At 59.1% G+C, this 13127-nt stretch overlaps 1 protein-coding gene across 13 annotated transcripts in view; it reads right to left on the bottom strand.

Annotated features, from left to right (window-relative positions):
* CTNND1 (catenin delta 1) overlaps window positions 1–13127 on the bottom strand; it is a 33035-nt gene that overhangs the window by 19095 nt on the left and 813 nt on the right. The gene's annotated exons all lie outside the window — the stretch shown is intronic.

Here is a 13127-nt window from a genome sequence, read left to right as displayed (position 1 = left end):
CTTGCCCAAGTAGCTGTGCTGCTGTGTAACAGCTCCCCAGCCTGCCCTCGACTATTTCTACACAGAAGAGGCAGACTTTTGGAGTGCGCAAGGATGGAGTCAACATGCTGGCTTCAAGGAGGGATTTAGCTGAGACCCTGCTCTTGTGAACCAGCTCACTTGCTTGCAAGCAGCCTCAGTTCCAAGCAGCAAACACAGACCAGCAGGGTTACGTAGAGGAGAGACAGCAACCCCAGCAGATTCCTCCAGCCCTACGTGGCTGCCGGGCAGGCCCCGCACAGCCAGCAACGCCTCACCAGCCCCGGGTCCCCACCTCTGCACATCCCCTGGGAATGCCGCCCAGAGAACATGGAAGCTAACAATGAAACTTGCAGGGCCTTCAAGGGCCTCAGATAAGGGGCCAGAGCAGCTGTGAGGCTGTTTCCTTCCCGTCCCTTCCACAGGGAGTAAACACAACAGCAGTGGGAAGGAACAGGACAGATCCCTCACCCACCAGCTCTCCTTGTCCCCTTGCACTCACAAATGCCCCTCCAGCCCATGAAGGAGGAGGTGGGGGGAACACGACAGCCCCTCCCCCCCCTTCCCTTTTGGGCCACCAGGTCAAAGCAGAAAGCCTCAGGGAGAGGAAGCTGCCAAGGGGCTTTTAGGGAGCCCGTCACACCAGGGCAGCCAGAGGAGGGGCTGAGCTGCAGTCCCAGCCTGGTTGGAGCCCATGGCTCTGCAGACCCATTGACAGTGACCAGCTGATGTTCAGGAGTAGCCACCCGAGGGTCTCGCCACAGAATCAGGTGATGTTAAACAGTGGTGTAGTGACTCTTGAGCATCTGGAGCCTGATCTGCATGCATGGTTGTCACTCCTGCCCTGAACAGCAGGCATGGCTCCATCATGGGCAAGAGGTGCCAGCAGAACAGGGTACCCGCTGCCTGAGTGGGCTATCCCAGCTCTCCTCCTGGGGCCTTTGCCATTAGGACACACCACCTCCCTATGCTCTCATTCCAGCCATCTAGTCTTCATCGATCCAGGATTAAAGACATAATTACCAGGAGGCAGTGCCAGGTCCAGAGAGGTTAGCAAGCACTGTCCCCAGCTCTCCCCACAGACACATGCTAGCGTCATCCCAGGTTGGAGCACAGCCCTTCCCTTACAGCTGGCTAACACACAAACCCCAAACAGCCACTCAGCCTTATGCCCTCCCAGCTGTGGAGAATCTGCCCCAGATCCCTCCCACAGTGGCTCACACACCAGCATTTCAGGGACAGGGGCTTCCTGGGCACTGCACAGCACCTCACCACCTCCTGATGCCAGCTCTGGGTGCCAGTCACCTTCAAAGCAAGACAGGGAGGGGAGGGAAGATGAGACCCTCAGCTCCACAGCCTGATCACACCAGCCAGCAAGCTGCTTGTGACAGCTCGAAGCCAAGTACACAGGATCCCACAAGGGTGAAATTCCAGGGATCGCTTTGTGCCCATTCCCCCCTCCTCCCCAGCCTCTGAAGATACAACTACAGAGCATTTTTCCAAAGCCAGACCCTGACCATCTTTGAGGATAGCTGCATTAAAGCCTTTTCATCATGAGGCACTTGCTGACACACCCGTTACTTAAAAACCCCAGCAAGCCAAAAATATTTTGGCTGGCTCAGTACAGGGCAACACAAAAAGTCTAAAGACAAAATACACCCTAGAGCAACTTCTGCCCCAGGGCAAAAGGAGAACCAGAGCACTTTCCCTGTGGCTAGCAGTAAGAGGGGATCCTCAGGGACCAAGGCAGCTTCGCAGAAAGCTTTACACCCCAATCCCTCTGGCCTTATCTCTCAACTTCCTGGCACCAGCACATTCCTGTGCCACTGCACCCAGAGGTCCTGAAGCCAGAGCAGGTCCACCAGAGACATCCAACATGCAGTGCCTTCAGAGAAGAGCCTCCTTGCTGGCAGGGAGGCATCCACAAGCTAATTTGTATGCACAGAGCTTCCCTTGGCAGGTACCCACCGTAATGTTCCTGGTTGGACTAAAGACTTGGTAGTAGCCAAAAGGACACCCTAAACCCTGACCAAGCCCTCCAGAGCTCTTCCACTGGGGGCAGCTTTGACATGGCACATTTTTCCAAAACTCCTTGCCCCTGTTTCTCTGCAGGACTGCCTTCCCCCAGAACAAATACTTTGCCTGGAAAAATAATTTCCAGGGCCAAACCACAGCCATACCCACCTAGAGGTCACCTGCACTCTCCTCTGCCAGAGGACAGAGATGAAGCCTTGAAGGCTCCCCACAAGGAGTGCTTCCCTGTCAACCACAGAAAGATTAACCCCGGGGGCCCAGACCGAGCCAGCAGATGGGGAATTGTGCACCACAGGCCAGGGAGAATGGACAAGATCTAGCAGATAAGACACAGGCAAGAGGCTTGACAGGCAGCACCCACAGCAGTGCAGGGGATCTCGACCACACAGCCCTCTTCTTGGGTCTTTCCAAGGACCTGCTCCAGCCCCCTGCTCTGCACCCCGAGACCCCAGAGAGCTACCACCCAATGGTCCTGGGTTCCCTGAAGCTAAGGCCACTCCCTCAGCATGGAGGATTTTGGGCAAAGTTCAACCCAAGCACCTACAAAGCCAGAAACCACCTCCGGCACATCAGCCCTGCCCCAGCTCCCTGCCAGGAGCTCACACACCAGGTGCTCACTCCCAACAGCTCTCTGCCACCAGGGAGGGGGGGGGGACAGTCACATCAGCTCTGACTGCCAAGTCCCAGCCCTCCCCACAGCTTTACTGCTTGTGTCCCCCAGGCACTTCTTAAGCAAGTGGCAAGGTTTGTCACCACAGCTGGACACCCCTCACAGCCCCCCTCGCTGCTGTGAGGCATGAGCAAAGCGGCCCTTCTCCTCCAGCTCATCACCACCAGCCATGATCAGAGCCAGGAAGGACACAGCCCATCACCCAGGCTGGCTGAGCCCCTGTGGGGACACCAGCAGCTCCAGGCTCCCAGGCCAGACCCACCTGCCAGACTGACAAGGGATGCAATGCCTGAGGAACTCGCTCCTGCTCCAACACAGTCCCCAGCACCAACTATACAAGAAAGCCAACAACATCGCTCAAATAATTCGCTTTGCCCTATCAATTTGAGGGACTCTGAGGAGAGCCAGCTGGCTGCCCACCCTTCAAAAGCAAACATCAACAGCTCTCAGCACCAGACACCCCCCCCCCCCCCATCGTCGAGAGAGGAACCAACAAATTCTCCTGGTTCCAGTTGCCTATCATGATGCACTCAGGAAAAACAGACCCCATCAATAATTCAAGCCTGCAATTGTCCGAGCACTTGCAGTGCATTACACTTGCTTGCTCTGCACAGGTTCACAGCCCTGCTAATTCACCACAGGCTTCTGGTCAGTCTCAATTAGCTAAAAAATAAATGAGCCAGCATCTCTGGCATCTTTCCACCCCCCCTGAGCACAGGGTCCAGGCTTACACATCAGTCCTTAGACCTCAGCCTGCCCAAGGCAGCAAGCACTAACACTAGCCAAGGCACAGCAAACCAGCAAGGTACTGGGCAGAGACCCCACGGGCCCAAGCTCATCCCCATCTTGTCTGCTTCTGCATTCAGTTCAGGAGAACACAACAGCCCTCAGGCCACTGGGGAAGCAGGACAGTTGATGGTGGGCAGTAGCTCCCACATCCCCGTGTGTGTGATGGGAAGTTTTGGCACAGCTGTTTCTCTCCCACCACCCTAGAGGCAGGAACATGCCCACACCCCACGCTGCCAGCTCCCACCGCACCAGGGAGGGACCCACCTGCCTGGGCAGATGCGTCCTCGCTTCCAGGTTGTGCAAGCCACCTTGCCCACGCTTCCCAGCCTGCTCTGCCCAAGCCCTGCCAGACCCCACTCTAGGGGAGAGGCTCTCCCATCTCCTGCAAGAGGGTTTCAGCTGCCTTCTCAGCCCCTGGCCCCGCTGCAAAGGGCTCTCCCCCGAGGCAGGTTACAGAGCACAGGCACAACGGACTTTGGACAGGCAGGTGGGTGCCCAGCTGGCCCTCCCCAGGCAGGAAAGAGCTGCTCCCACAGGCAGGTCAGACACCGCCTTGGGGACCTACCTGCCCCAGCCCAGCCCCACCTTCCTCAGGGGAGCCATGCCCAAGGCACCTAGCCCCGGCAAGAGCCAGGCGGGTGAACCACCAAGAGCAGCCGCCTCGGGCGGCAGCGGGAAGGTTGCCACTCGCCTCCGCCCGTCGTGTCCAACTGGTTGGACCAGCAGCAGGATCGCCACCTGGTCTACCTCGCCTGCCGCCCCCAGCAGCGGGGACCAAGGCCACGTAGCTCCATTGGGAAAGCCTCCCTCCAGAAAAGGGAGTTACCTGTGGAGACGCAAGCAGGGACGCGGCACCACACCTTATAAGGGAGCGGGCCCGCAGCCAGCAGAGGACGATAAGGAGAGAGAGATAAGGGGCAGGGTGGGGCCGCGCTGCCGGCCGGAGGGGAGGAAGCAGGCATGTGTGTCCTTCCCCCCCAGCAAGGGCAGGGGGCTCAAGAATGCAGAATAGCAGACGGGTCTGGACACAGCTGGGGGTTGCGAAACACGGTGGGCAATCCCTTGGGGAAGGGGCCTGGCCCTGGCCTGGCTGAGGTCACCGGCTCGGTGCTGTTTGCCACCCTGGCGGGATGAAAGGAGAGAGGCAGCCGAGCGGGGCCAGCAGGAGAAAGGAGCAGCATGGGGTCAGCCACAGAGAGCAAGGCTTGTTCTGCTGGTATGCCAGCAATCCGGCTGCGGGGCAGCTGTCCTCCTGGGCACGCAAGGGGGACCACTGGCCCCTCTCCTGAGCACAGCTGGGACAGCACAGGAGGAGTTCCTTCCCTCCAGGCAGGCCGGGAGAGCTGCTGACCCTCTACACTGGCCACGATAGCGCTGGCTGCTCCGCTGGCTGGAGGGAGCAGCCGGCACCACAGCAAGTGGAAAGGAGACCGAGCTTCCCTCAGCGCTTTCAGAGAGCAGGGGACGAGCATCCCTCCCAGCAGTAAGGCAGGCAAGTCGCTGGGCTCCAGGCAGAGACACCATCCACCCACAATCCCTAAGTGGGACGGCCACAGAGCTGGAGCCTTCTTGCCAGCAACATCCCGCTGCATCCAGCTGCCCTAGGATGCCCCAACAGCCCCGGTCCTGCTGGAGGGAGCTACGCGTGTCCGTCCCACCACCCTGGGGACGGCCGCAAAGCAAGGGTCCCTGCCACCACTCCGCACCAAGCAAGGGCCAGCCCCACAGTTCGCACCCCCAGCCCCCGGGCCCAGGAGATTCACATGTTGGGAGCCCTTCAGCAGCACAAAGGCAGCTCTCTCTTCTCTGTGGGAATTTGCAGCTGAGCACTCGGCAGGGACAAAGGGATTTCACAGGCACATCCCCAGCCGGCCGGCCTCCCTCCCCCCGGCGTTCCCGCTTCCTGTCACAGTAGCACCAGACCTCAGGGGCGCAGCAGCAAACAAACACCCAGCGCCGGATTCTGGGAACCGGGCCAGAGCATTCTCGGGGCAGGCCGCGCTCCGGCAGCCAGCAGGCTCCTGCTTCACCCAGGCGGCTCCTGGGCCCCGCGGGGGGGGAAGAAGGGAGCAGCCCCCCGGCTCTGCCACCCCCAGGAGCAGCAGGTGAGCCGCAGGATAGCAAGGCAGCTCCCCTGCTCCTTGCTGCACCCAAGGAACGGCAGCCACCCTGATGGGGACATGCGATGTCCCCATGCCTGCAGGGCTCGGCTGGAGCCCCGGCATTGTGCTGAAGGTCAGGGCTGCCCCCTGGCTCCAGCCACGCCAGCGTCCCTGCCCTTCACCCGTCTCTCCCCCCACCCACCACCGGGCTGAACTTTCCCATTCAGCTGCCTCTCTCCCACAGCAAAAACAAACACCAGCACAGCTCTGCAGAGATAAGGGCTGTGCTAGCAGAGCCCAGGGAGCAAAGTCCCCCTCAATTAAATCCGAGGCTGCAGCACCAGAGGAGCTGCCTCCCCCCCGCCACCCCAAGCCCAAGCAGAGGGATAAGGGCATGGCAGATGGGGTGAAGCTGCTCCAGCACCCTGGCCCAGGGGCAGATTTAGCTCTTCAAGGGCTCACATCTGCTGCTGGCTGCCCCCAAGCAGAAGGGCCACAGCCTGGTGGCCAGCATTCCCAGTAAGGGCAGCCTCCCTCCATCAGGCCATGGGCATAAGCATGCACAGCTAGCTGCCACCATGAAGAGCCCCTGCCAGCAGAGCCTGGGATGCAGAGCAGCAAGACAACTCAGTGCCAGCCCAGCACCCAGACACATGGATTTGGGCCCCCTTCCCCAGCACAGAGCCCTGGCCGCAGCCCCCTTCCCAGGGAAGCCACTTGAGATCATTTCCTCTCCTGACACCTGCAGCCAGGGAGGCTGGGCCCCAGGGCCCAGCCTCAACTCCGCTGCAGTTACTCTGCTCCAACCAGTGCAAAGGCACAAGGGACTGGAAGCATAGTGGGAATCACGCCACCAGCAGTATGGTAACTGCACCACTGGGCTCATCTGGAGAGCGGGGGAGAGCACCCAACCCAGGAGGCCAGCCTGCGTTATCCACCCTCCCCGCAAGGAGCATTCAAGTCACCAAGGAACCACAATCGGGAATATGGAGAAGGGCATGAGCCCAGGGCCGCCCACCCATCCCAGCAACCCCACACAGGGTCTCCTTGCCCCCACTCCCTCCCAGCCCATGGGAGACCAGGGCACCCCAGAGGCAGACAGGGTGCCCTTCCCTCTGCCAGACAAGCCACACACCCCTCCCCAGGCTGAGCAAACAGGCAGGCAGCAAAGTAGTGTTCAGTGCACAAGCAGCAAGGAGGGAATTGCCGAGATTAAGCTAAACTGCCCTTGCAGGGGCTGCCCGAGGGAGCTGCCCAGAAGAAGCCGGACCCCCCCCCGCCCACCCCTCGCCCCAGCCACCCCAGACTCCCCAAGCAGGTAGGGCAGCCAGCAGGCTGAGTCACAGCACGAATCACCCAGGGGCCAGGCTGAAAACCCCAGCTCCATTCAGCATGACCTCATCAGGTGCCCTGCTCTCTAATTGCATGTGTGTGTCTGCACTCGGAGACAACTTCGAGGGCCCTGCCAAGAGGAGTAATGAATGGGTGAAGGAAAGCCACCAGGGAAGCATCAGGAAGAGCCAGGGACTGAATCACGGCTGGGGGTAGGGAAGGGGGCTGCTGCCCTGGCGATGGGCTGTGGCAAGGTGATGGCAAGTCCCCCACAGTGCTCTAAGTCCCCTTAGTGCCCATGGCTCGGCAAGGTGTACAGACAGGCTGGCATGAGCCAGCGCTCATACACAGCAGCAAGGGACAAACAAGACAGCAGGCCAGGCCATGCTCAGAGAGGTGGCAGGACTTCATCCCACCCCAATCCCCTGCCCGAATTGTTTGCCAGTGCCAGATCTGTTTGCCAGTGCTCCCCCAACGTGCTTGCTGAGAAGCGCTTCCCAGGTTCCTGCGCGAGCCGAAGGGAAGGAAACCTGCGTTTCCTGGTCAGACGGGACATGACATCGTGACTTCCCTTTCCTGTAAGCTTCTAAACACCACGTCCTGCCAAGGGCCACTCCCCACCACCCCCAGCCCGCATGCAGATGCCCTGGAACCAGGCTGGGAACACGAGGCACAGCCACCACCACCACCAGCCCAGCCTCAGCCAGCTATGCCAGCCAGGAGGCTAGCATGGTCCACCCAGGAGACCAGATACCCGGCCAGCTTGCTGGAAGCATCCTGCCTCTGGGGAAGACATACGAGGGCTCCTTGTCCATGGTGGTATTACATTTCTGTCCAGGGCTGGGAGTATCCTACAAGCAGAGGGTGGAAGATGCTGTTTTCCAACCCCATGAGGACATGGCTGTGCCCACCGCACCCTAGAGATGGGCGGTGTTATCTGCAGAGCTGAGGAGGCACTGACACCATCACTCCAGCACAACAGCTGCTCGCTAAGACCACAAGTGAGCACACACTGCCGCTCTCCAGCCCTCCCTCGCACACCTCATCTGCTTGTCTGCAGAACTCCACCAGTCAGTGGGCACACACAAACAGGGCCACCCAATATTTTGTGGTGTTCCCAAGTCTCCCAAAGGTAGGATGCAGACATCCCTGGGAAGCCAAACCATGAGCCCCCCTCATGGCATAAGACTGCTGCTGCAGCTTTGTTCCCTGGGTCCATGCACCCGCCCTGGAGAATAGAGAAGGGAAGTGGTTTTCCACCCAAGCCAGCTGCTGGAGACAGACACTGGGCAGAGATCAAGGGAGAGCAGGTTTCTCCATTTGCCACACCAGCGTGCTCTGGAGGAGAGCTGCAGGGCCCTGGGTGCTCCCTCCTGCAGGTAAAAGTAGAGGGGGAGGTGGGGGGGGGGGGGTGGAGAAGCAGAGAGGAAGGAGGGCTACAAAGCCAGCCTGGAACAGGCACCCTCCCCACATCAGAGAGGATTTCTCCCAGAAGCACCCCCAGGCTGGCTGTCCCCCTCTTCCCCCATGAGACCCCGGTTAGCAGGAGGCAGGATGACATCTCTCTCCCCCCAGAGCGAGTCAGCCTGCCCACAGCCAGAGCCAGGCATGGCAAGCAGCACTGCATGCAGCAACACGCTCGCAAGAATGTGTTACTCCACTGGGCAAGGGGCCTGCCAGCAGCATGCAAACACGACTGGTGACCCACCCTTCCAGGTCGGAAAAACCCGTCTTTGCAGTTCAACACACTCCCACCCACTGCAGCTACCCACATGCACAAGCTGCCCAGCACCACCATCTCCCCTTTCCTACTGGGCCAGGAGAGGAGCTGGGAGCACCAGTGGGGAAGCAGCTGAGGGGTCTGGGAGCTCTTCTCAGAAAAGACCAGCCCAAGCACCATGCAAGACAGAGGCGAGAGGAAAACACGTCAGCTGAGGACAGCAAGATGGCTTCCTCCTCCTGGCCAGGGTGGGAATCAGTTCTCCAAATCATCTACTCTGAGGCTATCCAACTCCCACACCGGTCCACCTGGCTCCCAAGAGGCAGCCCACCCCCTCGCCCCAAGTTATCACTCTCCTACCCAGGAGATGCTTCTGCAACTGCAAAAGCTGTATGAAATGAGAGAGGAGAGCAACTCAAGGACGTGCTTCTGCAGTTGCAAAAGCCTCGTGAGGTGAGAGGGGAGAGCAACTCCTCTTGCTGCCTGCTCCCCCCCTATGTCCCGGCTGCTTTCCACCCCCACATGCCACAAGTGGCCCTCCTCTGCACTGCCAGCTCTCAAGGAAGCAGCAGAGGCAGGTAAGGCTCACACTGCTTCCAGGTTTCTCGCACCCAGGAGGGGCCAGCAGCAGGCAGCTGATGAACTTTGAGCAGCATTTGCTGTAATTGGGGCCAACGCCCAGAGGAACAGGAGCAGTCAGGGCTGGGATGGAGGCACAACAACAGCTCCAGCCCTCACCCATGTGAACCCAGCATGCTGCTGCCACCAAAGCCAGCCCACCCAGGGCCAGGCCAGAAAAGGATGCCCTCATACCAACCCTGGAGCCACAGATGTTTAAAAAGCGCTCCCGGGACTGCACCACCACCCCAGCCAGGCTATAGGAGAGTTGTTCCCAGGGCTCACCCCCCTACCCCAACTTGCCCAGACCCTTCCCTGCTTCTGTTGGAAAGCCAGTCACTCCTGGTCTGGTCGAGCACCCCAAGACGACTGTTTTTCTAAGCATTGCAGCCAGCTGGGATGCCTGTATGCCTACCAACACCCCAGCAGCACCTCTACAGCCTCAGAGCCACCCCCACCTTCTGCCACACCAAAAGGCCAGGGCTATGGTTTCACAAAAGAAATCCTGCTCTCCCATCAGCACAAACATCTGGGCAATTAACTGTTAAAATTAAACGTATGGGTGAAGTGCTCAGCCTGGATCAGGTCCCCAGGCCCATGCTGGCACAAGCATTTTTGCAGTAAGAGCTCTGCAGCACAAAGTCACCGTGGACCTGCAGCACAAGGGTAGGGACACAGTGACAAGCCCCCAGGCATCCACTGCTCCTCTGTCACTGCCGGGAAGCTCACCTTCCTGGAGGCAGAGGAAGCTGGCATGGAGGCTGCCTGCAGGGCAGCCGAGACTGTTCATTCCCACCTCAATCCAAGGCCTGCGCACCCCAGGGATCCCACTGCTAACCTCCGACTTACAGCTGCTTGCTGCTCTGGGCTGGACAAAGCGGATGAAAGCAAAGGCCTGGCACCATACCTCACAGCTTGTGCTCCTTAGTCACCGGTTTGCCCCCACACCCAGCAGCTACCACATCTCACCCCTCCACACTATGCGGTTTTCATATGGGCCACAATGAGGAAGCCGTACCCCTTGTGGGGAAAACGCCCAATTCCTCCACAGGAAAACAGGGACAGGGAGCAGTACTACAGGAGGATCACACAGCACCCACTGCCACCCCAAAGCCCACTCAAAAGGCTGACGTCACACGGGAACATGACAGCAAATTAATCCACAGGTCAGCCCCTGTGTGCAGCAGCCACTGAACAGGGCAAGCTTGGGGACAGGCATGCCTGTGCTGAACCAGCAGTAGGCAATGCAACACCAGCAGCCTTCCCGGGTGGGAAGGAAGGCAGATTAGCAACAAGCACAAGACAGGCAGGAGCCAGACAGACTCATCAGCCTGCTTCTGGGAGTTTCCAGTACAAGAACTGGCTCCAAGAAACATTTTCCCCCCACACCAAACAGCCTCCTCATTTGGTAAGAAGCAAAGAGAAGGTTGTGGCCATCTCAGGGAACTCAAGGACTTTGGTCCAGAGCCCATAAATCCAGCCCCTTTCCAACAGCCTCACGCCGAGACACATTCCTGCACTCCGTGCCAGAGGACAACCTCCTCTGCCGGCCAAGCCCTGTGTCACACACAGAGGAGCCGCCTGAATCACCCAACAGGTTTAGGTTTTGTCACTGCATCCAGGCAACACCTGTTTCCTTTTATGGACCCAAACCAGCTCCACAGTTCTGCTTCTCACTGTCAGCAAGGCAGGGATGGGGGAAAACAACCACATTGCAGAGACCTGGATTTTTAGAGCCAGGAGGAGAGCTCTGTACCTCCCTGGAGACAGTACCACCACAGTCTTGGGAAAGGGCTCCATCCTTGCCAACAGTAAATTAAGAGACAGTTACAAGGGGTTCTTAGGAATAGAAACCAAGAGATTTAACCAGTGCTCTCCCCTAAGGTCACAGACACTGGTAAGCTATTTTGAGAAGCCAACAGCCTTCCAGGCATGGTCCAAGCTATGCTATTATTTTCTGGATGTCCTAAAGCCACCGCTAGTGTAGATACAATGGACCAAGGTCTTATCTCCATGCCAGAGGCTGGAGGAGGGAAGAGATGAGAGGCAATCCAGGGACAGAGACGCTGGCTGCGTGATCTGGGCCGGACCATTCATCTGACTCCCAGCCCATCTTTAGGGAAGGAATGACCTCAAGGGTTCCTCAACCACAAAGATCGGGGCCTGACCTCCGAGTCGGAAGGGAGGAGGCTCACCCCTCTGTGGCAGCCCAGCACACTCCACTAAGCAAGCGCTTTCATCCTCCCACCCCTTCCAGGAAGGCTCCACGCAAGATTCCAGCAAATGCTGCACATCGTGAAGGACAGTTGTTTGCATGCAACAGAGTCCCAGCCAAGTTCAGTCAAGTAGGAGAAAAGCTTTTTAAAAAATGCCTTTTTTTTTTTCTTTAAAGTGCACAAGTAAACACCAACAGGTAAGAGAACCTGCCTCAAGAAGATGCTGGGAGCAGGATGGAACAGGCAAGGTAACCATGGGGAAGGCTAACGATTCCCTGACTCAGGCTCTTTCTAGCACAGGGCTTTCCATGGAGCTGGGGGACTCTGCCTCACTCCTCTGGCAGGAGCCCCAGCAGGCTCTGCAGATCCATCACGCACAGGAGCATGTGCTGCGGGCATCGGAGACAGGAGCCTGTGAATTGCCAGCCAGTCGCTCACCCCCACCTCACCACATCCAGGAGAACTTCTCAGAGAAGAAAGAGCAAGGCACAGAAATAGAAGCTTCAAACACAAGCTGCGACCACTGACTACAGGATTCCCAGCAGGCCTAGGTCCTGGAAGTGCTGCACTTCCCCTGTCCCTGCAAAGCCAAGGACAATCGTGTTCTCAATTCCACACCAAGAACTGAGCAGCAGAGTCCAAAAGCATCCGCACAGCACAGGGGGGACATCAGGCGGAGCTGCAGTTAGCTGTAGTTAGATACCACCACAACACTCCACACGCCCAGGCAGTCCCACACGCGCCCAGACAATCCTCCCCACCCAGCTCACCAGCAGCTGAGCAGAAGCCTGCACAAGGCTGGGTGCCACAGCCCTGGGACAGGAACTTTCAGCCCTACCATGGGTTCCCAGCTGGGGGAAGGACAGCCCAGGCATCCCAGATAACACCCCGTTACCCCCATTGTCACGAGCTCCATGGAAGAGCCTGGGCACCAAGCCCTTGCTGGAGAGGGAGGCACCTCTCTCTAACAATCAGAGGAAGCTTTGTTGTCCAGGCTCCCTCACTCAAAGCCCAGGGGCATAACAGAGGTGCCCCGCTTCCCTTCTGCGAGACCAGCCCGCCGTGCCTCGCAGATGCCAGAAGCCCTCACAACAAAGGGCCGGCCACCCAAACTTCCACGCATTTACCCCAAGCTAAGCCTCCTCTCTCCAGTGCTCCAGGGAGGATCCACAGCACCCACGTTGCAGGTGAAGGCAACACCACAGAAGGTCCCCGACCCCTCACACGAAAGGCGCTGGGCAGCCAAGCTGCTGCTAAATGACAGTACGGCCAACGGGAGCTAAAGAACCAGCACCCAGATGAGCCCGGAGCCCGCGGCCTGACACGGCAGGATCGTGCCTCCCCCGGGAGCGTTCCCGTGTCACTTGTTAGCTGCGACTCCGGTGGACGGGTCTGTCGGGTTGTTTTTGAGCTCAGAGCTTGTTCCGTGACAGGGACCTGCCGCGGGAGGAGGGGGAGCTGCCTGCTCCACCCGCACACTTGACCGGCCCCGGGCACACCGGCCCTTCCCAGCCAGAACAAAGGCGCAGGCAAATTAGACACCGGGGGGGGGGGGGGGGGGGGGTAAAAGCCCGTCCTCAGCCGGGCAGGGCCGAGACCGGGTGGCCGGGACGGGGCTGCCCCACGGC

The sequence above is a fragment of the Buteo buteo genome, chromosome 16 (genome assembly GCF_964188355.1).
Source record: "Buteo buteo chromosome 16, bButBut1.hap1.1, whole genome shotgun sequence".
Taxonomy (NCBI): Eukaryota; Metazoa; Chordata; class Aves; order Accipitriformes; family Accipitridae; genus Buteo; species Buteo buteo.
The sequence above is the reverse complement of the archived record's forward strand: the minus strand, read 5'-3'. Positions and strand labels throughout refer to the sequence as shown.